Genomic DNA, 24,005 nt, shown 5'->3' with positions numbered 1-24,005 from the left:
GGATTTTATTGCTGTTTGATTTCCAGAGGGCCATGTGCCTGGCCGCCCGGGGGAATAGACAGTGCTCAGAATGAATATTGAAATACCGAGTCATTATTTGCTCTGGGGGACTGCCAGCGCTGCCTGCTGCCTAGGTTTTAGGGGAGCCGAATAAAGGGTTCCTATTTTAAAGACCCAGAGTAAAAGAATTCTCTGTAATCCTTTCCAGAAAGAACAAAATGAAGCCACTGCAAACAGTATGAATCAGAATAATATGTATGATGAGAAAGAGCATTTTTTTTATTGTGACCAAAAAGCCAATGGTAGGTCCTGGGACAGGAACCATTCTAACTGGCCCCTTTACCTGTGCTACCCAGCACTTGTGTGCAGACGCAAGTGGTGAAAAATTAATGTCAAGGACAGATTTGAAAGGGGGCAGGGAATACGTTAGTGGTCCTACCAATGACTTTCAACTTCCTGTGTGAGCGGGTTGAGCAGAGGGGCGAAGGGGGAAGCTGATTGTGGATGCGTAAAGTATATGCCTCTCTTAAGGCTCACAGTATGTTAGCTGGTGCCCTCTGAGTGCCTCATTTATCACAGGCAGAGGCAGTTAGGCAACGGATCAGGGGAATGGGCTGAGGCTTCCCCAGGCACTTTCCTGAACACTGGCAGCTCCAAAGGTCATCCCGCCAACATGGGAAGTAATTTCACAGGCGGCTGGTGATTCTGCCTTGGGTAGTGGTAGACAAAGTCGAGACCAATCATGATACTTGGGATCCCCCACTATGTAGGGATGAAGGAGAGTGATTCTGTTGAATTCTGATTAGTTTGGGGGAGGAATGCAAAGAACACTCATTTTCCCTTTAGAGGGAATGTGCTCATTGGAGGTAAATGGCCCTTACCTGAGGCAGGTCCCAAGCTCCTATTAGGAGTAAATATCCTGCTTTCCTTTCAGGGAGTAGTAGCATTTTTAATTATAAAAGCACCCCATAAAGCATTAAAAAATAATAATAAGGATCCCTCACCCAAACGCCTGCCCTTGTATGCTACAGCACACAGGGATGTGGGCCCCCGTTTGGATGGGACCAGACTGGAATGCTGGCTCAGAGTTCCACCTTCACCCTGGATAAAAGATGGGACCCTTGATTTGAGTGTAAGCCAACGCTGGAGTTTCCTGTAACCATGGCAACCAGATCAGAGGCACATATTAATGATAAGCAAAAACAACTGGCAGCTTGCCTCGGCATCATTTAGAAGCATTAGCTTCCCAAGGTGAGTGTTGCAAATAAAGAGTCTGCAGAACGATGGTTCTGGAACAGTCACAGTTCAGCAGTACGCCTTTGTTCCTGAGAAAAATCACTTCCCAGGCTGCCCTGTGCTGGGGGTTTCCCCAGGGGTTGCAGATACAGAAGCGCTGTGTAAGAGCAGGAAGTGGAGCCCACTCCTGGGCTGATTTCTGGGATTCTCTGCCTCTTTCTCATCAGGTATGTTCCAATTATGGATACATATTCCCCTCACATAGCCTTTGGTAATCCACCTGTACTAGTCCACTGAGATGTTACACTGCTCACCATAACGTCAGGGTAGGCCCTGACCCATCTACGGACAGGGTATTGGCTCCCCATGGAATATGTGGGGGCCCAGGAGTCCTACAAGGGGAGTTTCAGGTCCCTAATCACATTACGATAATCAGCGAAACATGTTGAACAGAATACAAGCGTTAGCTTCTGGAGACCTGAGTTCTAATCTAAGTTTGCTGTCTTATTTCCTGCATAACTTTGGGCAACTGGCCTCAGGTTCAGTTATTCCATCTCTCAAATGAAGATAATCAGTTTCCACATTAAGGATTTCACAGGATTAAATGAGATATTGTATTCCAGGGCATTTGTCTTCGCCATAAAAAATAACCACTTTCTTCTGTGCGCTCATAGCTCGTTTTATTTAATATGTCTCCTATTAGACACCCCGCAGTCTAGCCCTTACTGATAGTTTTATGTAAGTCTATCTCATTAAATTGTGAGCTCTTTGAAGGCAGGAATACCTTTGATTAATTTCTTTGAGTCTCTAACCCTGAACCTAGTTCATTTGTACAAATTAGCACATTCACGTAATTCATATTATAAGGAGCTCAATAAATATATGTTGAACTAAATTTAACTGCCCTATTTGCCCCTCAACTACCACCTCCTACTCAGATTATCTGGATTGAGCACAGCTGGGCAGTTTGGGCAAGTGGGAATCTGAACCGGATTCCAATCAAGAGTTTGGATGGAGTTGAAGCAGCAAACCATAGGATTGGAGGAGTTGTATCTGCCATGACCTTCTGTACAGGCTGAGGGTGTATAGGCAAATTAAAACATTTGAGCCAGGTTTCTCCTGTCACTACTCCTCTTCTTACCTAGATGACTGCAGAGATGACCCTTTCACTAATCCCATTTGCCCAAATTTGTTTCTCTACTTCTAGACTCAGGGTGCTATCTCTTTAAGAAAAACTGTAGGAGGAGAAAGATTGGAAATGACTTTGGAGGTAATAAGTGCATTTGTATCTTCCCCTTAATACTTACTTTAATGTTATGAACTTTTATGAAGATATCTGGCCTTTATTCCTCACAGGTGAGCAGCTTGAGCAGCAAGGCTAAGGGGGTAGCTCATTAGAGAATGTATTGGAAAGACTATTTGCAAACTTCAAAAGACTACACCAAGTTAAGCTGTTGTGATAAGAATAAAAATGAAGCATGGCTTCAGTTGCCTCTGCTCGATCTCTTTTAATTTAAAATATTTCTGAACTTGGATTCACATCCTGGAGACAGCTCCTAAGTCCAGCTGTCAGGAACATCACAGCTGAGTCAGGGTGTTCTGTGGGACATGCTCCCGTCCCCAGGATCTCCTCTCCCTGCACTGGGCCACCCATTAGTTGGACCTTTGCCTGTGTCATGCCAGTTATGCTCTCGAGCGTAGGACAAATAGAAACCAAGTTTCTTTGGGTGTTTCTGGGGGCTAGACGTTCTTGACTTTGCAATCATACGGTACTTCATTATCTTCTACAAGCATTGCTTTTTGTAGCCAGCGTTGCTCTAGGAAGTACCAAATGCCCTGGCTGAAAGCGAGTCCTGGAGTCTTCCAGTACTAGCCGGGAAAATGATGCTTTAGTGGTAGCTGGCATTCCAAACTTACAAGACAAGAAATTCAATCTTTCAAAAACAGGGATCACAATAATAACAAACACTTCCACAGTACTAGATATGTGCCAGGCACCATCCTAAATTATTTCTGGTTACACATACTTAGTTAATTCATACTACAGCACTATGAGGTTGGTATTTTTATTAAACCCATTTTTACATATGATGAGGTTGGGGCACAGAGAAATCAATGCCCTGCCCAAGGTCGTACAGCTATGCAATAGTGGTGCTAGCATTTGAATCCAAACAGTACGGTTTCGTCCTCTTAATTGCTAGGCTCTTCATTCACAGAAACACAGAAACGGGGCATGGGAAAGCAAAAGACTCAAGTTCCAAAATCTCATGATGACAGAAATTTCGACCATTTCCCCCTCATTACGACTCTTTCCAGATGCAGTTTTGTCACTGAAGTGTTTTCTCCTACCATCTTTCTGGTGATGATGAGCAAGCAAATGGACAAAAGGAAAAAAAGAATCCTTCCTCTCCACTTTTCCTCTTTCCTTCCTTCCCATATTTATATAGTGAATTCTATGATTTACTAGGAACTAACTTCAGAGTGGAATATGAACACAAATAATGTCAGAGTGGAATATGAACACAAAAAATAGATCACAAGCTACAGGTGGCAACAGACACATAAGTGGTAGGTCAAAGTATTAGGGTCGAAATATAAAGAGCATTGCTTTTTGCAGGAGCACTGTGGGGTTCCAGAAAGGCAGAAAGAGAAAGAAAGGAAACAAGGATTTGGGAAAAGTCCAGAAGTAGGCACTAACCCCAATAACGGAAAGTTCTTTTAATTCAGTAGTTGCTTCTACAGAATCTACTATAAATGTAGCATTCTATTTGCGGCCAAAAGAATATTAAAGATAATATGACCAGGCCCTTACCTCAAGATGTATACAGTCTTACTGAGGGGGTAAGTTATACCCACAAAATTATTAGAAGTCCATTATAAAGTGCCAAATGCACCATGTAGACAAATGCACTAGAAGGTGAAAGAAAGGGGCTATAAATCTAGTCAGGGAGTCACAAAGAATTTCATGGAGATGCGACCTCACTATAAGTGTTTTGTGTACTAACCTTATCATGGCTTCAACTTATTTATCTACCTTATTTTCTCTTAGTTGGAATTTCTGCTTTTTTTTTCATTTTGTTACATTTATTTTTATAAGCCCATTTAAATCTTTTTGATAAAAGGGTAAGCAAAATGAGGGAAGAAAAGAGGAGGGAAAAAGGAAGAAGGGAAGGACGAGAATCCCCATTAACCCTTGGACCTTATGCTCTAAGCTGTGCAGTCCAATCACATATTATTATGTAGACACTACAGTAAAGCAGAAAGGTTAAGAACCGAACCTTAAGAGCTAAACTTCAGGGACTCAACTCTCGGTTCTGCCACCACAGGCATGTGACCTTGGACAAGTTTCTTGTGTCTTGAAAAAGCCCTGAAAAGAGAAGTTTGAAACTATTTTCTATGTTGAGATTTTGAAAGTTTCTGTGTATTTTGCTTCTCTAGGCTCCCTATTTCATAAACCACTTTTGAGGCCTCATCTATGAAGTGGAAATAATAATACTTCCTTCAATAGGTACATTGGGAGGATAAAATGAGGTAATTACATTAAAATGTTTCGGGCAGTCTCTACACATAATTATTATTCATTAGTCATTCAACAGTTATTTCCTCAACATTCAGTATATTCCAAGAACCGAGCTAAATCCTGGGAATATGTAAATAAACAATTTACAATCCCTAAATTTAAATATTTCACAATCTAGCAGAAGAAACACTAAACAAATAATTAGCAGTATGTACAACCATATTTTCATGGTATACTTTTCTAGTGTAGCATACAAATGTATTAACTTTTTACAAGCCATACAATCACTGGCTAAAATTGAGCTTGTGGTCAACTAAACCTACTGGATTTTGTCATAGGAATCATTGCTTATTCAAGTCTTCTCCTTCCTATACTATGCAATCAAATTTTTATGTGTTTTTTTTCTTCTGCATAATATTTCATCTGCTTTAAGTATATTATTCCAACTCTTTTGGATGGGTTTAAAGCTAAGTATCATTGCATGCCCTCACTCTCCCTCCCATTTTTGTCTTTGGTAAATTCAATGAGCATACCTTCCATATCTTCACTAGATTTATTGAAGAGGACAAAGTCATGTACAGAGCCCCATGGCACCATGAAAGATATCCTTTCATGTTAATACCTAGTTATTAATCACCCTTTTGAAATGCAACCAATTATAAGTTTTACCTCACTGTGGGATCATTCAGTCCATGTTTTCCAGTTTGCTCACCAGAATATGTAACTGAGGTGCCATATTGGGTAACAAACTATGGTGTTTTGTTAACTTTATTTAACGTTTATTATTTTTGAGAGAGAGAGAGAGAGAGAGAGAGAGAAACAGAGCAGGGAAGGGACAGAGAGAGAGGGAGACACAGAATTCAAAGCAGGCTCCAGGCTCTGAGCTGTCAGCACAGAGCCCTATGCGGGGCTCACAAACCACAAGATCATGACCTGAGCTAAAGTTGGCCATTCAACCAAATGAGCCGTCCAGGTGCCCCTAGAGTGTTTTGTTAAAGTCAAGAGACATTTACTCCCTGTATAGTACTCCCTGCTCTACTAGTTCAATAACACTATCAGAGAAGGAAAATAAATCCTTTTTCATGGTTCATTCTGACTCCTGACAATCACCTCTTTTCTAGTATTAAAATGCCTAATAGGGGGTGCCTGGGTGGCTCAGTCAGTTAAGCATCCAACTCTTGATTTTGGCTTAGGTCATGATCTCCCAGTCATGAGATGGAGCCCCGTGTCGGGCTCCAGACTCCGTGTTCAGCCTGCTTAAGATTCTCTTCCTCTCACTCTGCCCCTCCCCAGCTCATGCTCTCTCTCTCTCTGTCTCTCAAAAAATAAAAAATGAAATGAAATGAAATAAAATGCCTAATGATTATCCCATCTCTCCAAATCCCCATTTCCCCCACCCTTCTCACCTCCTAAATTTTGAGCTCTCCTAGGTCAGAACCATATAACTTTTTGTCCATAGTGCCTAGCATAATTCCTGACATATAACAGACGATCAATAAATAGCTGTTGAATAAATGAATGAAACCATCTGTCCTACTTGGTTTTGGTTCAAGTTTTATCCAGGATATTTCTTTGCTAAATTGCAACAACTATTCCCTGCCAAGTATGTGATCACACTTTGGAATTTATTAAGTTATGGGTTATTAATAATAATAATAATAATTCCAGGCATTAACTTAAGAATGATGGTGTAATGTTAATGGATAACAAAAAAATATATAGAGCATGATTTCTGTTTTACTTTTGCCTTTTCAGGGAAAATTATCTCCATTTGAAAAGGATAGAATAAAATGGGTGAGGTAGATACAGAGATTGTAGGAAATAATGTGCCTACTCCCAGTGAGTTCAAGTTCCCTAGTGGATTAAAACCAGGGAAGTCAGAAATTTTGCAGGCAAAATCACTGCCCATACTAGTGAACTCTAAAGTAGAGAAGGAGTTTTAGCAGCTATAAGAAGTAAAGGTAAATAGCACTCTAATTTTCTAAAGGGGAAATAAAGTGGATTAGTGTTTTATTTATTTACTTATAGGCATTTAATTTAATTTTATTTATTATTTGTCTAGATTTGGTTATTACTGTTATAAAGGTTATGTAATATTTTTAAAACTTTTTAATGTTCATTTATTTTTGAGAGACAGAGAGAGAGAGATAGAGCACAAGTGGGGGAGGGCCAGAGAGAGAGGGAGACACAGAATCTGAAGCAGGCTCCAGGCTCTGAGCTGTCAGCACACAGCCTGATGCAGGGCTTGAACTCCTGAACCATGAGATCATGAACTGAGCCAACATCAGACACTTAACCTACTGAGCCACCCAGGTGCCCTGGTTATGTAATATTTTTTTACAGGTTATTTAATATTATAAAATGAGTTGGAAATTTTTTTCCTATTGTTTATTTTTCCCATTGTTTTGAAGACTTTGTGTAAGACTAAAATAATCTGTTCCTTAGAGTTTGATGGAACTCTCATAAAATCATTACAAAATGTTTTTATTCTAGGAAGGCTGTTGATTACTGATGGAATTTTTTTTTAAGTTTATTTATTTATTTTGAGAAAGAGAGAGAGAGAGAGAGAGCAAACATGAATGGGGAAGGGGCAGAGAGTAAAGGAGAGAAAATCCCAAGTATGCCCCACACTGTCAGGGTGGAGTTCTACCCAGGGCTCAAACCCACAAACCTGTGCGATCATGACCTGAGAAGAAACCAAGAGTCAGACGCTTAACCAACTGAGCTACCCAGGAGTACCCTGATGGATTTTTTTTAAAATTATAGGACTATTTAGGTTTTCTATTTCTCCTTAAGGAGTATATCCAGTTTGTATATGTTTAAATTTTAAGGGCAAAATGTAAATATATTATTCTCTACCTAAGTCTGTTGTATTGTATTATAAGCACTTTTCATTCCTAAGAGTTTGTATTACCTTTTTCATGATCACTTTCACCAAAGTTGTGCCTATTAATTTTTGGCTATATTGATCTAAATGATGGTATATTTATTTTCTGTTTTTAAGTTTCTGCTTTTGTTATCTCATTGCTTTTATTTTATTTAGATTAATTCTGTTGTTCCTTTTCTAACTTAAATTTTATCCTTAGCTCATTAAATTTCACTGTCTTCTTTTTTTGATAAAAGCATTTAAAACTATAAAATTCTCTATACCCACTTTTTTACCTATATCCCCCACATTCTGAGTCATATTATTTTCATTACTATTTAGTTCTAAGTATTTTCTAAGTTTTTTGGGGGAAAGGTTAGCTTATACTTCAATTATACTGTAGACACATAATATAATTGGTGAACATGATCCCTTGATAGTTGAGGTTTGTTGTTTGGTTTTTGGTGCCTTTTTTTTTTTTTTTTTTTGCCTGGAATGTGCTCAATATTTGTAAATTCTTCTTGTGTGCTTAAGAAAAACATAGTTGATCTTAATTATTTGTAGATTTCATATTTGTGAATTCACCTACTCACTAAAATTTTATTTGGAATGCCAAATTCAATACTTACGGTGCTTTTGCATTCATTTATGGATACTCACATAGCAGTGAAAAATGGGAATTTCCCAATGTGCATGTTCTCAATTGAGATCGAACAAGGTGACACCCTGCCTTTTTGTTTCAGCTCGCATACTCTCAAGAAGTGTCCTTTTCACAATCTATTTAGTGTCACATTTTTGTATTTTTGTGCATTTTGAGGGTGATCCTTCTCTCTAACATAGCCTCTGACCATAGTGCCAAAGTACTGTGTGGAGTCTCTAAGTACAAGAAAGCTGTCATGTGCCTTATGGAGAAAACACATGCATGAGACAAGCTTCACTCAGGTATGACTTAGAGTGCTTTTGGCATTGAGCTTAGTGTTAATGAGTCAACAGTTTACATTAAATAAGGTGTCTTTAAAAAGAATACACATAAAATAAGGTTATGTATTGTTGATCATTGTAAGCCTCTGATCACGATAAAAATGTCAGATCAGAGGCTTACAGGAACTTATCCTTGTATTTCTCCCTGGACCAATGACTCCAGTGTTCACTAATTAAGTGTTGTTGAGGGTAGGTGGGTAGGGGCAAAATAGATACAGGGTTTTCATAGGTAAAAACTTCCAGTTATAACATAAATAAGTCATAGAGATGAAAAGTACAGCATAGGGAATATAATCAATAACATTTTATGGTGACAGATGGTGACAACACTTTCGTGGTGATCAGTGAGTAATGTATAAAATTGTCAAATCAATATGTTGCATACCTGAAACCTAATATAATATTGTATGTCAATTTTATTTCGATCTATATTTTTTAAATGGAAAAAAAGAGCTGTTGGGACATTATAGACCATAACTACCACCGATAACAAGAATCAACCATATATACTCACTAATTATTGGGTAAATATTTCTAAATATACCTATTAAATTTTTTAAAGGAATATGTAGACATAGTGTCAAAAATATGGCAAATCTGGACAATAGCAGGCTATTTTACAAGGTCTCTTATAACTTGAGGAATAAGATTAAGGAAGCCCATAAGGAACCATTTAAATAATCATATTCAGAGAGGACTTATTAAGGGGCCAGCATCTTACTTACAGGGAGATTTCCAGTAGCTGGCTCGAGGGTAAAGGCCCTGACTGTCCCTTCAACACATTTATCGTGGTAGAGGATACGTTCTTGGCAACCTCTTGAATCCTACCAGTTTTATATATTTTTTCATCTTCTTGACCTACCAAGTTAAATTCTACCACCATTCACTTTGTCCATGATGCCCTTCTTCATTCAAGACTGGCGACAGAGTAGGGGTGCCTGCATGGCTCAGTCAGTCATCGAGCTCTTGATTTTGAATCAGGTCATGATCTCATGGTTTGTGGGATCAAGCCCCAAGTCGAGCTCAAGGATGACCCTGCTTGGGATTCTCTTTCTGCCCCTTGCCTGCTCTCTCTCTCTCTGTCAAAATTAAATAAACATTAAAAAAAGACTGGATACAGAGTAAAATGCAGTTTCACTGTTCTTTTGTTATTTCTAGGGACTAGTACACAAATCCTCTTGTTTCAAGAGTTTTGAGTATTATTGCTATAAGGAAATACAAGATAAATTTGAGAAAGTTAACATGCTTTTCCAAAGAGCTAATAGTTACAGTCCCTAGTCTGTATTTAATTCATTTTGACTTAAAGACCATGATTCTGAACATCAAGCATAGGCCAGGCACTGTGCAAAGTGCCTCCAGAGACATGAAGAGAATAAAATTATTACACTGCCTTCAAGCAAGCTGAGGCTTCTTCCTTCACGGGAGCTGGTGATATCAGCCTGGGAGGCCAGCAGTCCTGGGAGCATTCCCCCAAGCCAATTTAGGAGTGTTGGCCTTTGTGAGTGCTTCAAGCTTCTGTGATTCTCATTACAAAGGATCTCAGCACAGTGAGAGAGCCGGTCCTGGGGCATTTCTTCAGCCCTATTTACCAACATATAGATGACCCAATACACCACACCACCACCACCATTACCACCAACAATAACAGTTTGTAGGTGATTTGAATCTAGAAGAAAACACAACTATATAAAATGAGAGTTAGGATCCAATCCCCAAATCCAAATGAAACAAAGTAATGTAGCCAGATGTCAACAGGGCAAGGGTAAAAATGGACAGTTTTGGTTATTTGATTGTGTCACCTTTGTACTAGTCTATCTTGTTTATTCTTAGAAATAATTGAAAACTACACTGGGGGCTGAAGAAGTAAGGAATGGGGAGTTAGTATTTAATGGGTATAGAGTCTCAGTTTTGCAAGTTGAAAGAGTTCTGGAGATGGATGGGGATGATGTTTGCACAGCAATTTAAATAAATGCACTTAATACCATTAAACTATACACTTAAAAATGGTTAAGTTGGTAAATTTTATGGTATATGTATTTTACCACAAAAAAAATTTAAAGGAAGAAAACTATACCAAATGTTGAGGACAAGGCAAATACATAATTTTCAAATTTCATTTCCACTGCATAGGATTCTGTCCTCCAGTTCCTAATCCTCTCTATGCACACTCTCTAGGTGGTCCCATCTAGTCCCAAATGCTTTAAGATAAAGACTTTGACATTTCTAGCCCGAGTTCAGGAATTCTTAAACTTTGGTGCCTTGAACCTCTTTGATGAAGCCTAGGAACCCCTTCACAGGATAACATTTTTAAATGTATAAAATAAAAATACAGAGTATTACAAAAAAAAATAAGTTTTACTGAAACCCAGTTAGCAGATATAAAAAATACCTATGATATTTTAATAAAAGGTACTGTTTTTTTAACTGAGTAATATGATATAGCAGAGGGCCTAGTAACCACCATCTTTTCGGTGCCATAGTGAGTGTAAACAATATTCAAGATATGTTTAACAGTAATAAGATATGAAAATATCTCATTTTTACTGGTGAATATATCACAAGTATTGTAAATATTACTATGGTTTATTGCCTACAATCATAATTGGGGAAATACTAAATTTCAATTAAAAATATTCAATAAGACATAAGATAAATCATGACATAGTGCAATTTGCCCCAGGGAAACAAGACTGGTTTACTGTTGAAAGAAGCAGTAAGTATAATTTACCACATAAAAGATAAAGGAAGAAATTATGTGATCATCTCAAAAGATGAAAAAAAGAAAAACCAAGCATTTGACAAAATTTAATACCTATTCATGACTTTAAAACCTTTTTCAAACTAGAAATAGAAAGAAATTTTCTCAATCTGATAAGGGGCATCTATGAAACAATCTACAAATAACATCAGAAAAAATGATGAAATTTCAAACCCTTTCTTCCCATCCATGTTCAGGGTGAAATAAAGGATGTTTGGTTTCACCACTTTTCATTCAACCTTCTTTTAGAGATCCTAGCCAGTGAAATAGGCAATAAGATAAATAAAAGGCATAAATGTTAAAAATGAAGGCATATAACTTAATTCGTAGGTGACTGAGCATATAGACAATCCAAAGAAATCCTAAAACTAGCCACCAAAACTGATGACTAAATTCGGCAATGTCACAGTATGCAAGGTGAAAACACAAAAACCAATTGCATTTCTATATAGTAGCAGCCATTAATTTAAAAGAGATTTAAAAAAAAAATTATACCACTTACAGTCGCACAAAAAATGAAATGCTTAGAAATAAATTTAACAAAATATTATACGACTTGAAGAATAAAAACTGTAACATAAAAACCACATGTTGTAGAAGGAAGCTGGGAGGATGGCAGAGAAGGAGACGCTAAGCTCACCTCCTCCCTTGGCTACAACTAGATAACACTCACATCAGCATAAATACAACCCAGAATACAACCCAAAGACTGGCAGAACAAACTCTACAACTAAAGGTAGAAAAGAGGCCACATCCAAGAGGGTCGGAAGGGCAAAGACACAGCAGGGGAGCTAAAAGGGCCCCAGCTGTGTGTGGCCAGGAGACAGCCTGGGGGCACAGAGAGGAGAGATAAACAGACAATTACTCAGGGAGCCCAAACCTGTGCACCGGAAGATACATCACCAAAACATTTGGCTTTGAATGCAAAAGGGGGCAAATGTCACCATTTCTTATGACCAGTGAGTCCTAAAGCTTGGAATTTAAAAAATCAGAGGGCTGCTCTGGGAGAGCCCAGGGGGCATTTGGAAGCTGAGTCCCCCACGCTTAAAGAGACAGCATGACAAACAGCCCATGGAGACCCAGCAAAAAAGTAGAAGTTTGAAAAGTGCCTGGGGTGTACAGCAGGCACAGGTATTTACTCATCTCAGAGCATATTCCCAGAGGCGGGTATCCCAGGGAGACCCTCCAGAAACACAGGAGCTAGCAGGTGCCACTTCCTCGCCACCGGCCTCAGCATAAACAGCCAGCCACCTGCGGAACCAGCACAGTGCAGACACTACCTAATTTGCTTACACCACACTCCATCCCGCTTCAGCAGATCTGCCCTTTCCAATCACCCTTGCCTCAGTCCCAGAGCGGCACATCCCCTCCCCCCAGAAGACCCGCCTAGACCTGGCCAAAACTGTGTCCCCTCCGGCCTGCATTTTGTGGGGCATCGGTCGGTCCGGGCGCAGCAGAGGCTGCTGAGGCACCCCTCGTTAAAAGCGCACACCTGGCCCGTGTAGCCCCAGGCCTGGCTGCAGCAGCAGGTCTCATCTCACAAGCAGACCAGCACGCCCTTTGGTAAAGCTGCACACACCACCCTGGCCAGGGACCAAATGCTGCCCACGACAGGCAAGAAGAGCCACTGCAGACAACTAGACTGAAGAGAAAAGCGGCCAGGACACACTAGCAGGGCACGTGCAACACACAGAGCAGACACCCCCTGAAGTGCCAGGTCCCGCAGGGGACACAAAACAAAGGGCACTACAAGACGTCTTCTTCATAGGGCCATTACCTTCAAGAGCGGGAGACAGAGCTGACTTTCCTACCTACCAACAGAGATGCAGACGGTTAGACAAATTGAGGAGACAGGGGAATACGTCCAAAATGAAAGAACAGGACAAAACCACAGCAAGAGATCTAAACAAAACAGATGTAAGTAATATGACTGATAGAGAATTTAAAGTAATGATCATAAAAATACTCACTGAACTTGAGAAAAGAGTAGAAAACATGAGTGAGACCCTTAACAAAGAGATAAAAAAGAACCAATAAGAGATGAAGAACACAATAAATGAAATTAATAATACACTCGATTAGGGGAGCCTGGGTAGCTCAGTTGGTTAAGCGACCAACTTCAGCTCAGGTCATGATCCCATGGTTTGTGAGTTTGAGCCCTGCATTGGGCTCTGCACTGACAGCTCAGAGCCTGGAGCCCGTTTTGGATTGTGTGTTTCCCTCTCTCTCTGCCCCTCCCCCCGCTCATGCTCTGTCTCTTTCCTTCAAAAATAAATAAACATTAACAAAAATTAAAAACAAAAATAAATATACACTCGATAGAAAAAAGAGCAGGCTACAGGAAGCAGAGGAACAAATTAATCACTTAGAAGACAGAGTAATAGAAAGTAATCAAGCTGAACAAAAGAGAGAAAAAAGAATTATGCAAAATGAGAATAACTTAGGGAACTCGGTGATCCCATCGAGTGTAGTAACATTCGCATTACAGAAGAAGAGCGAGAAAAGGGGGCAGAAGAAATTCTTTGAAGAAATAATAGCTGTAGACTTTCCTAATCTGGGGAAGGGAACAGATATCCACATCTAGGAGGCACAGATATCCACATCTAGGAGGCACAGAGATCCTCCAACAAAATCAACCCAAAGAGGTCCACACCAAGACACATAGTAATTAAAATGGCAAAAAGTAGTGATAAAGAAAAAACATTAAAAGCAGAAAGAGAAGAAAACAATTACATACAAGGGGAAACCCCTAAGGCTATCAGCAGATTTTTCATCAGAAATTTTGCATGCCAGATGGGAGTGGAAATGATATGTTTAAAGTGCTGAAACAGAAAAATCTGCAGCCAAGAATACTCTATCTAGCAAGGCTATCATTCAGAATAGAAGTAGAGATAAAGTGTTTCTTAAACAAATAAAAACTAAAGGAGTTCATATGACTAAACCAAATCTACAAGAAATGTTAGAGAGAATTCCTTTGGTGGAAAGGAAAGACGATAAATAAGAGTATAAAAAGTAGTAAACACAGAAGCAGTAAAAATAAGTATATGTGTAAATAAGTCAAGGGATTCACAAAATAAAAAGATAAAATGTAACACCATACACCTAAAATGTGGGGAGGAGAGGAGTAAAGAATGGGTTCAAACTTAAGTGACATCAACTTCATATAGACTGCTATATACAGAAGGTGTTATATACAAACCAAATGGTAACCACAAATCAAAAACCAGTAATAGACATGCAAAGAATAAAGAGAAAGGAATCCAAGTATATCACTAAAGAAAGCCAGCAAACCATGAAAGAGAGAAAGAGAAAAAAGTATCAGAGAAAAACTACAAAAACAACCATAAAACAAGTAACAAAATGGCAATAAATGCGTATCTTTGAATAGTGACTATGAACATCGCTGGACTAAATGTTCCAATTAAAAGACATGGGGTGACAGAATGGATTAAAGAAAAAACCAAAACCCATCTATATGCTGCCTGCAAGAGATGCATCTCAGACCAAAAGACACCTGCAGATCAAAAGTGGAGGGGTGGAGAAACTTTGTCATGTAAATGGATGTCAAAAGAGAGCCAGGATACCAATATTTATATCAGACAAAGTAAACTTTAAAACAAATACTGTAACAAGAGACAACGAATGACACTTATAATAGTAAAGGGGACAATCCAACAAGAAGATGTAACAACTGTAAATATTTATGCACCCAACACAGAACACCAAAATACAAAAAATAGATAAAAACAAACATAAAGGAACAAATCACTAATAATATAATAATAATAGGGGACCTTAACATCCCACTTACATCAACAGGTAGATCATCTAGGCAAAAAATTGACAAGGAAAGAGTGGCCATGAATGATACACTGGAACAGATGTAGTCAGTACATCCCACCCTAAAGAATGTGGAATACACATTCTTTTCAAGAGCACATGGAAAATTCTACAGAACAGATCACATAGTAGGCCACAAAATAAGTGTCAACAAAGTGAAAAAGATCAAAGTTATACCATGCATCTTTTCTGTACATGATGCCATGATCAAAGTTATACCATGCATCTTTTCTGTACATGATGCCATGAAACTAGACATCAACCACAAGAAAAAAATCTGGAAAGAGCATAAATACATGGAGATTAAATAACATGCTACTAAACAATGAATAGGTCAACCAAGAAATCAAAAAAGGAATAAAAAATTACATGGAAACAAATGAAAATGAAAATACAGCAGTCCAAAATCTTTGGGATGCAGCAAAAGTGATTCTCAGAGGGAAGTTTAGAGTAATACAGTCCTACCTCAAGAAGGAAGAAAAATCTCAAATAAACAGTCTAACATTACACCTAATGGAGCTAGAAAAAACAGCAACGAACAAAACCCAAATCCAGCAAAAGGAAGGAAATAATAAAGAGTAGAGCAGAAATAAATGATACAGAAACAAACAAACAAAAAACAATAGAACAGGTCAATGAAACCATGAGCTGGTTCTTTGAAAAGATCAGCAGAATTGATAAACTTCTATCCAGACTCATAAAAAAAAAGACAGGACTCAAGTAAACAAAATTACTAACAAGAGAGTACTAATAGTAGCCAACACCACAGAAATATAAATAATTGTAAGAGGATATTGTGAAAAACTATAAGCCAACAAATGAGACAACCTAGGAGAAATGGATGAAGTCCTAGAAACATATGACCTACCAAAACTGAAGCAGAAAGAAATAGAAAATTTGAACAGAATGATAACCAGCAAAGAAGTGAATCAGTTAAAAAAAAAAACAAAAAAACAAAAAAAAAACAAACCCTCAACAAACAAAAGTCCAGGACCAGATGGCTTCACAGGTGAATTCTACCAAACATTCAAAGAAGAGCTAGTACCTATTCTTCTCCAACTATTTAAAAAAATAGAAAAGGAAGAAAAACTTCCAAATTCATTCTATGAGTGCAGTACAACCCTGATACCAAAACCAGGTAGACACCACTACAAAAGAGAACTACAGGTCAATACTCCTGACGATCATAGATGCAAAAATCCTCAACAAAATCCCAGCAAAACAAATCCAATAATACATTTAAATAATCATCCACCACGCTCAAGTGGGATTTATTCCTACAAGTGTGGTTCAATATTTGCATATCAATCAACGTGATACATCATATCAATAAGAGAAAAGATAAGAACAATATGATCATTTCAATAAAAGCCAAAAAAAATTTGACAAAGTACAACATTCATTCACAATGAAAATCCTCAACAAAGTAGGCTTATAGGGAACATACCTCAACATAATAAAGGTCATATATGAAAAACCCATAACTAACATAATCCTTAGAGGGGGAAAAACTGAGGGCTTTTCCCCCAATGTCAGAAAGAAGACACAGATGTCCACTCTCACCACTTTTATTCCATATAGTACTGGAAGTCCTAGCCATAGCAATCAGACAACAAAAAGAAATAAAAAGCATCTAACTTGGCAAGGAAGAAGTAAAACTTTCACTGTTGCAGATGGCATGATACTCTGTATAGAAAACCTAAAAGACTCCACCAAAAAACTACTAGAACCAATATATGAATTCAGTAAAGTCGCAGGATACAAAATCAATGTACAGAAATCTGTTTCATTTGTATACACCAATAATGAAGCAGCAGAAAGAGAAATTAAGAAAACATTTACAATTATACTAAAAATAAGAAGATACCTAGGAATAAACCTAACCAAAGAGATGAAAGACCTGTACTCTGAAAACTAATAAAACACTGATGAACGATACTGAAGACAACACAAAGAAATGGAAAGACATTCCATGCTCATGGATTGGAAGAACAAATATTGTTGAAATGTCTGTACTACCCAAAGCAATCTACACATTTAATGCAATCCTTGTCAAAATACCAACAGCATTTTTCACAAAACTAGAACAAACAATCCTAAAAGTTGTATGGAACCACAAAAGACACTGAGTAGCCAAAGCAACCTTGAAAAAGAACAAAACTGGAGTTATCACAATTTCATATTTCAAGATATATTACAAAGCTGTAGTAATCAAAACAGTATGGTACTGGCACAAAAACAGACACATAGATTGGGAGAACAAAATAGAAAATCCAGAAATAAAACCACAACTATATGGTCAATTAATCCTTCAACAAGGGAGAAAAGAATATGCAATGGGAAAAACAAAGTCTCTTCAAGAAATGGTGCTTAGAAAACTGGACAGCAAGGTATAAAAGAATAAAACTGGACCACTTTCTTACACCCTGCATGGAAATAAACTCAAAATGGATGAAGGGATTAAGGCACCAAATGTGAGACATGAAAACATAAAAATCCTAGAAGAGATCACAGGCAAATAATTTCTCTGACAACAGCTGTAGCAACATTTTTCTAGATATGTTTCCTGAGGCAAGGGAAACAAAAGCAAAAATACTGGGACTACATCAAAATAAAAAGCTTCTGCACAGAAAAGGAAGCAATCAACAAAACTAAAAGGCAACCTATGGAATGGAAGAAGATATTTGCAAATGATATACTAATAAAGGGTTAGTACCCAAAGTATATAAAGAAATTGTGCAATTCAACACCAAAAAAAACCCAAAAACCCAAATAATCCAATTAAAAAATGGTCAGAAGACATGAGCAGGTATTTCTCCAAAGATGACATCCAAATGACCAACAAACACACGAAAAGACGTTCAAAACCACTCATCATCAGAAAATGCAAATCAAAACTACAGTGAGGTATCACCTCACACCTGTCAGAATGACTGAAAAACACAAGAAACAACAAATGCTTCTCAGGATGTGGAGAAAAAGGAACACTTTAGCACTGTTGGTGGGAATGCAAACTGGTATAGCCACTCTGGAAAACAGTATGGAGGTTACTCAAAAAGTTAAAAACAGAACTACCTAGTAATCACACTACTGAGTATTTACCCAAAAAGTATAAAAACTCTAATCTAAAGAGATACATGCACCCTGATGTTTATAGCAGCATTATCAACAATAGCCAAATTATGGTAAGAGCCCCAATGCCCGTTGACTAATGAATAGGATAAAGAAGATGCAGTACATATATTATATAAGTAATATTATTCAGCCTAAAAAAGAATGAAATATTGCCATTTGCAACAACATGGATGAAGCCAGAGAGCATAATGCTAAGTGAAATAAATCAGAGAAATACAAATACCATATGATTTCACTCATATGTGGAATTTAAGAAACAAAACAAAGGTTAGAAAAAATAAAAGAAGGGAGAGAGAGTAATAAACCAAGAAACACTCTTTTTAAAAAAAATTTTTTTTAACATTTATTTATTTTTGAGACAGAGAGAGACAGAGCATGAGCAGGGGAGGGTCAGAGAGAGGGAGACACAGAATCCGAAACAGGCTCCAGGCTCTGAGCTGTCAGCCCAGAGCCCGATGCGGGCTTGAACTCACGGACCGCGAGATCATGACCTGAGCTGTAGTTGGAAGCCCAACCGACTGAGCCACCCAGGCGCCCCAAGAAACAGACTCTTGACCATAGAGAACAAACTGATGGCTACCAGAGGGGAGGGGAGTGGGGGATGGGTGAAATAGGTGAAGGGGATTTAAGAGCACACTTATCATGATGTACACTGAGTAATGTATAGAATTGTTGAAACACTATATTGTGCACCTGAAAGTAATATAACACTGTGTGTTAACTATACTGAAATTGAAAAAAAAAAAAATAAACAACCACATGTTCTGGGAAAAAATTAAATAAGACCAAAATAAAGGTAAAGAAACACCATGTTCATGGATTGCAAGAATTGAGATTATTAAAAGATTAATTACAGTCTCCTTAAGTGATCTATAGATCCAATGCAACTGGAATTAAAATCCAGGCAGGGTTTGTTTATTTGTTAGAAAATGAAAATCTAGGGGAGCCTGGTTGCCTCAGTCAGTTGAGCGTCCAACTTTGGCTCAGGTCACGATCTGATGGTTCATGGGTTCAAGCCCTGCGTCGGGCTCTGTGCTGACAGCTCAGAGCCTGGAGCCTGTTTTGGATTCTGTGTCTCCCTCTCTCTCTGTCCCTCCCCTGCTCACACTCTTGTCTCTCTCTCTCTCTCTCTCTCAAAATAAATAAACATAAAAAAAAAAAAGAAAATGAAAATCTAATTCTTAAATTTTGTGGAAATTCAATGGACTTAGTATAGTCAAAGAAATCTGGAAAATAATCAACATTGAAAGGTTTATCTATAAGATTTCAAGACTTACTATAAAGACATGGTAGTCAATACAGTGTTCTACTGGCATAAAGATAGAGAAATAGATCAATGTAACAAATTAAAGGATCCAGAAATAGGCCCACATATATATAATAATTGATTTTTAGCAAAAATATTAGTGCAGTTTAAATGGGGGAAATCTTCCATACGATCGGATAACCATATATTAAAAAACAAATACGGGGGAACCTGGGTAGCTCAGTCAGTTGAACGACTAACTTCAGCTCAGGTCATGATCTCACGGTTCATGAGTTCAAGCCCCCCATGTGGCTCACTGCTGTCAGTGCAGAGCCCACTTCGGATCTCTGTCCCCCCTCTCTACCCCTCCCCAACTTGTGCTCTCTCAAAAATAAACATTAAAAAAAATACAACCTCAATTCCTCTACCTTACACTACATACGGAATTAATTGGAGATAGATCACACACCTAAATCTAAAAGCTAAAACTACAAAGCTTCCAGAAGAAAACATAGGAGATTATTTTTTCAACTTGATGCAAACAAATTTCTCTTTTTTTAATTAATTTATTTATTCTTGAGAAAGGGAGAGAGAGCAGAGGAGGGGCAGAGAGAGAGAGAGAGAGTCCCAAACAGGCCGAATGCTGTCAGCATAGAGCCCAACTCTGGGCTCGAACTCATGAACCATGAGATCATGACCTGAGCCAAAAGCAAGAGTCAGATGCTCAACCAACTGAGCCACCCAGGCACCCTGATATAAACAGATTTCTTAAACAGATTTCTTAGTTAATGCAAAAGCACTAACTGTAACAAAACTTTAAAAAAAAACTTTGTGAAAATACAAAACTTTTGCTCTAAAGAAACATCATTAGATTATTTTAAAATAAGCATATACTTCAGCTGATATATATATGTAACATTATATATATATATGTATGTGTGTGTGTGTGTATAAGACTTTCATCCAGAGCATGTAAAAACTGGTACAAATCAATAACAAAAGATAACCCAAATTTAAAACATACAAAAAATTTGACTAGATGCCATGTCACAAAAGAAGGTTTATAAGTGATCTTTAATTTCATGTGTCCACTTGACTGGGCCATGGGATGCCCAAATATTTGGTTGAACATTATTCTAGGCATTTCTGTGAAGGTGGTTTTGGATGAGAATAACATCGAAACGTATAGTCTACGTAAAGCAAGTTGCCCCCCCTGATGTAGGTACACCTCCTTCAATCCATACAGATATCTCATATGAAGGAGATAGAGATTTGCATTCACTTTTGGCAACTGATAAACAGGTGGTACAAGTGAGAGAAAGAAGGGGAACAGTATGATGGGGAAGAGGAAGAGTCCCACTTAAATGTGTTGTATGTGAGTGTCTCAAGGAAATGCAGTTACAGTAATATATTTAATGGAAAACATCTAAATTGAGTGGGCAGAGTCAGCCCTTCAGTGATCCTCGTTCATAGATTTTTCTTACACAAGTCCTATTAAGTCACAAAGAGTGAGTTTCACCAGACTACAAATGGAAGGATAATAGAATGTCAGAGTTTCTTCTCTTCATCGTTCCCACTCCAGATTTGAGGCCTGTTAGCAGGAATGCTCTGAGAGATGATCAATCGTTATCACATTTTCTGTTCTTTCCAAAAGTCAAGTGGGCTGGTACTATTTGTACAATCTACCAGGTAGAGAGACTTAGAAAATGAGCAAGAAAATCGTTACCATACTAGACCATTGCTTCAAAGGATTCTTAAAGTATTTCTCTGGGGGCTCCTGCGTGGCTCAGTTAGCTAAGCATCCAACTCTTGATTTCAGCTCAGATCATGGTCAGTCAGGAGATCAAGCCCCGTGTCGGGCCCTGTGCTAAAGCATGGAGTCTGTTTGGGATTCTCTCTCTCTCTCTCTCTCTCTCTCTCTCTCAAAAATTTTTTTTTTCTGAAGTCAAAGTAGAGTATCTTTATTTGGCAGAGAAAAAAAAATAGACTTTTCAATACTATACAGCTATCAGAGGCATCTAAACCAGATCAGTATATGTGAAAATGACTCCGTAAGACAATTCAATCAAGTCAGTGTATCCTGGTATGAATTACTTTCCTCATTCCACCCACAGTTTGGGAATTAAATTTCAAAAAAGTTAATTTAATTTAAAAAAAATAAATAAAATTTAAAAAAATTTAATTATGCTGAACCCCTCTTTCATATGTTCTTTTAGGACATTAAGCTATTTATCTGCAATAGATTTCCTTCCTTAGGAAAGGTGGCCACAGTAGTTACAAAAGTTATTCTAATCAATTTGCACAACACACTGTATAGGTGGTATAAGAACTTGGGTGAGTTTCTTCTCCACCATAAGGTATTTCTATCGAATGCAGTGAAAGGCCTAATGTTTTTCTACCTCCCAGTCCTAGGTAAGTCCTTCACACACTTCTTAGAGATTTGGTAAATCTAAATTTTTTGCATACAATTTATCGTTTTTTCTTTTCCTTTCCTTCCCTTCTCTTCTTTCCTTTCTTCCTCCTTCCCTCCTCTTTTCTCTTTCTCTCTCTCTCTCTCTCTCTCTCTCTCTCTCTCTCTCTCTCCCTCCCTCCCTCCCTACCTCCCTCCTTCCACCCCCCTCTCTCTCCCTGTCTTTCCCAAACACAGATCTGGATATTTGAAGGTCAGCAAGTTGACTATGACAGTTAATGCAATGTGATTGTGTGGGCCAGGGAGACACTTGTCTCCAATTCTGCGTCTGTGCCTGCGTAAATAAGACAACACAAATGTGTAAAAGCATCAGCCAACAAAATGCTTAAATTCAGAATTCCCCCAATTTCTCTAGTCGTGTTTCATTAGCATTTGGGAAGAGTATTAATATTTTGTTAAGCTAAGCCCTGCTGCTATTCTTGCCAAGATAACATAAAAATGCAGTATCAGCTGTAATTTTATCTTGTCCCCCCTTGATATCCCCCTACAGAGCAACAGTACGCCTTGAGCAACACAGTCTGTGATATACTGGAGAGATCTTTACTTGGTGTTTTCCTTCTAGAAAGCATCATATTCTCACCTTGTCCTTGGATCCAGTGTAGTTGGTGCCTCATGTTTCCTCTTAACCAAAAGACTTAGAAAGATGTATCACACGCTCCTCAGAGAACCAATATGTATTTCTCTCCCTTCCCTGCCACACACAGTGTGCAAACAAAAGACTGATCGCCTGACCTGGTGGGGCTAGCCCTTAAGCAATGCCACATGCTTAAAGCACATTTCTGCAAACTTTAATTGCCTAAAAACCCCATTAAACATTTATGTGCACTTTATTCCCTTCCATTCCTTGCTGATTACTAAAGCATTTCTGTGTGTCAACATAAGCATATTCTTTTCTCTTCACTCTCCTCTTCCTGCTCCGTTCTGAGTTATGGCATCATTCAGTAATTTAAGATCGAAATATTTTATCACGGAAACTATGAAAACAGCTTTCAGTGCCTTAATGATCAGCTCACACAGAAAAGAAAACTCTTCTCAAATTGAATTTACAGGGCACTGAATTCCTATTGTTTCACTCTTATTTGCATAGTCTCTGGTTTATAAGGCCTTTTTTGCATGGCTTGGGAAAGATGAATGGAAAGACCATTTCTCCCCTCCCTTCTTCTCTGTCCTCTCAGGAAAGGTCAGTGCCTGTCACAAGGTTTAGAGAGTCAGGAAATTCCAGAATTAACCCAAGGCTCCCACCTCAGAGCAAAGGTTCAGGGAATCTCATGTCTGAACTAAACTGAAGAGAACAATAGATAACCACTTCTGTGGTGCTTTACATGGTTCGACATGCTTTTACCTACATCTCATACATGCCAAGCCAGAAAACCCTTGAGTAAGTGTTAAATGTATCTAAATTGAAGTTCAGAGTTCGCTCATATTTACACAGTTGGGAAGTGGAGCCAGGAAACAAACTTAGATCCCTGGCTCCAGATGGAATTTCTCCGCTTAATTCCATACTTTGTGCTAATGGTTCTTAAAGGAAGTACCAGAAGCAAATTCATACATTTAGGTAAGGTTTTTTAATTGACATATAATTGACATATAAAATTAGTGTCAAGTGTACAACATAAGGATTCTATATGTGTGTGTATTGCAAAACGGTCACCACAATAAGTGTAGTTAATATCCATCACCACACAATTATAATTTTTTTCTTGTGATGAGCATTGTCAGGACCTATGACAGTCTTAGCAACTTTCAAATATACATTATAGTATTATTAACTGTAATCACCATGCATTACGGCCCCAGGATTTAATATTTTACGACTAGAAATTTGTACTTTTTGGCCATCTTCACCCATCTTAGATGTTTCTTTACTTTCTATTTTTAAGAATAAATTAGTTTCCACTTTAAATACAATGCTAGGTAGTCGAGCATTATGGGATGTTCACATTGTGCATGAAA

Source organism: Herpailurus yagouaroundi, unplaced genomic scaffold (genome assembly GCF_014898765.1).
Source record: "Herpailurus yagouaroundi ecotype Mexico unplaced genomic scaffold, PumYag 161, whole genome shotgun sequence".
Taxonomy (NCBI): Eukaryota; Metazoa; Chordata; class Mammalia; order Carnivora; family Felidae; genus Herpailurus; species Herpailurus yagouaroundi.
Note: the sequence above shows the minus strand (reverse complement) of the source record.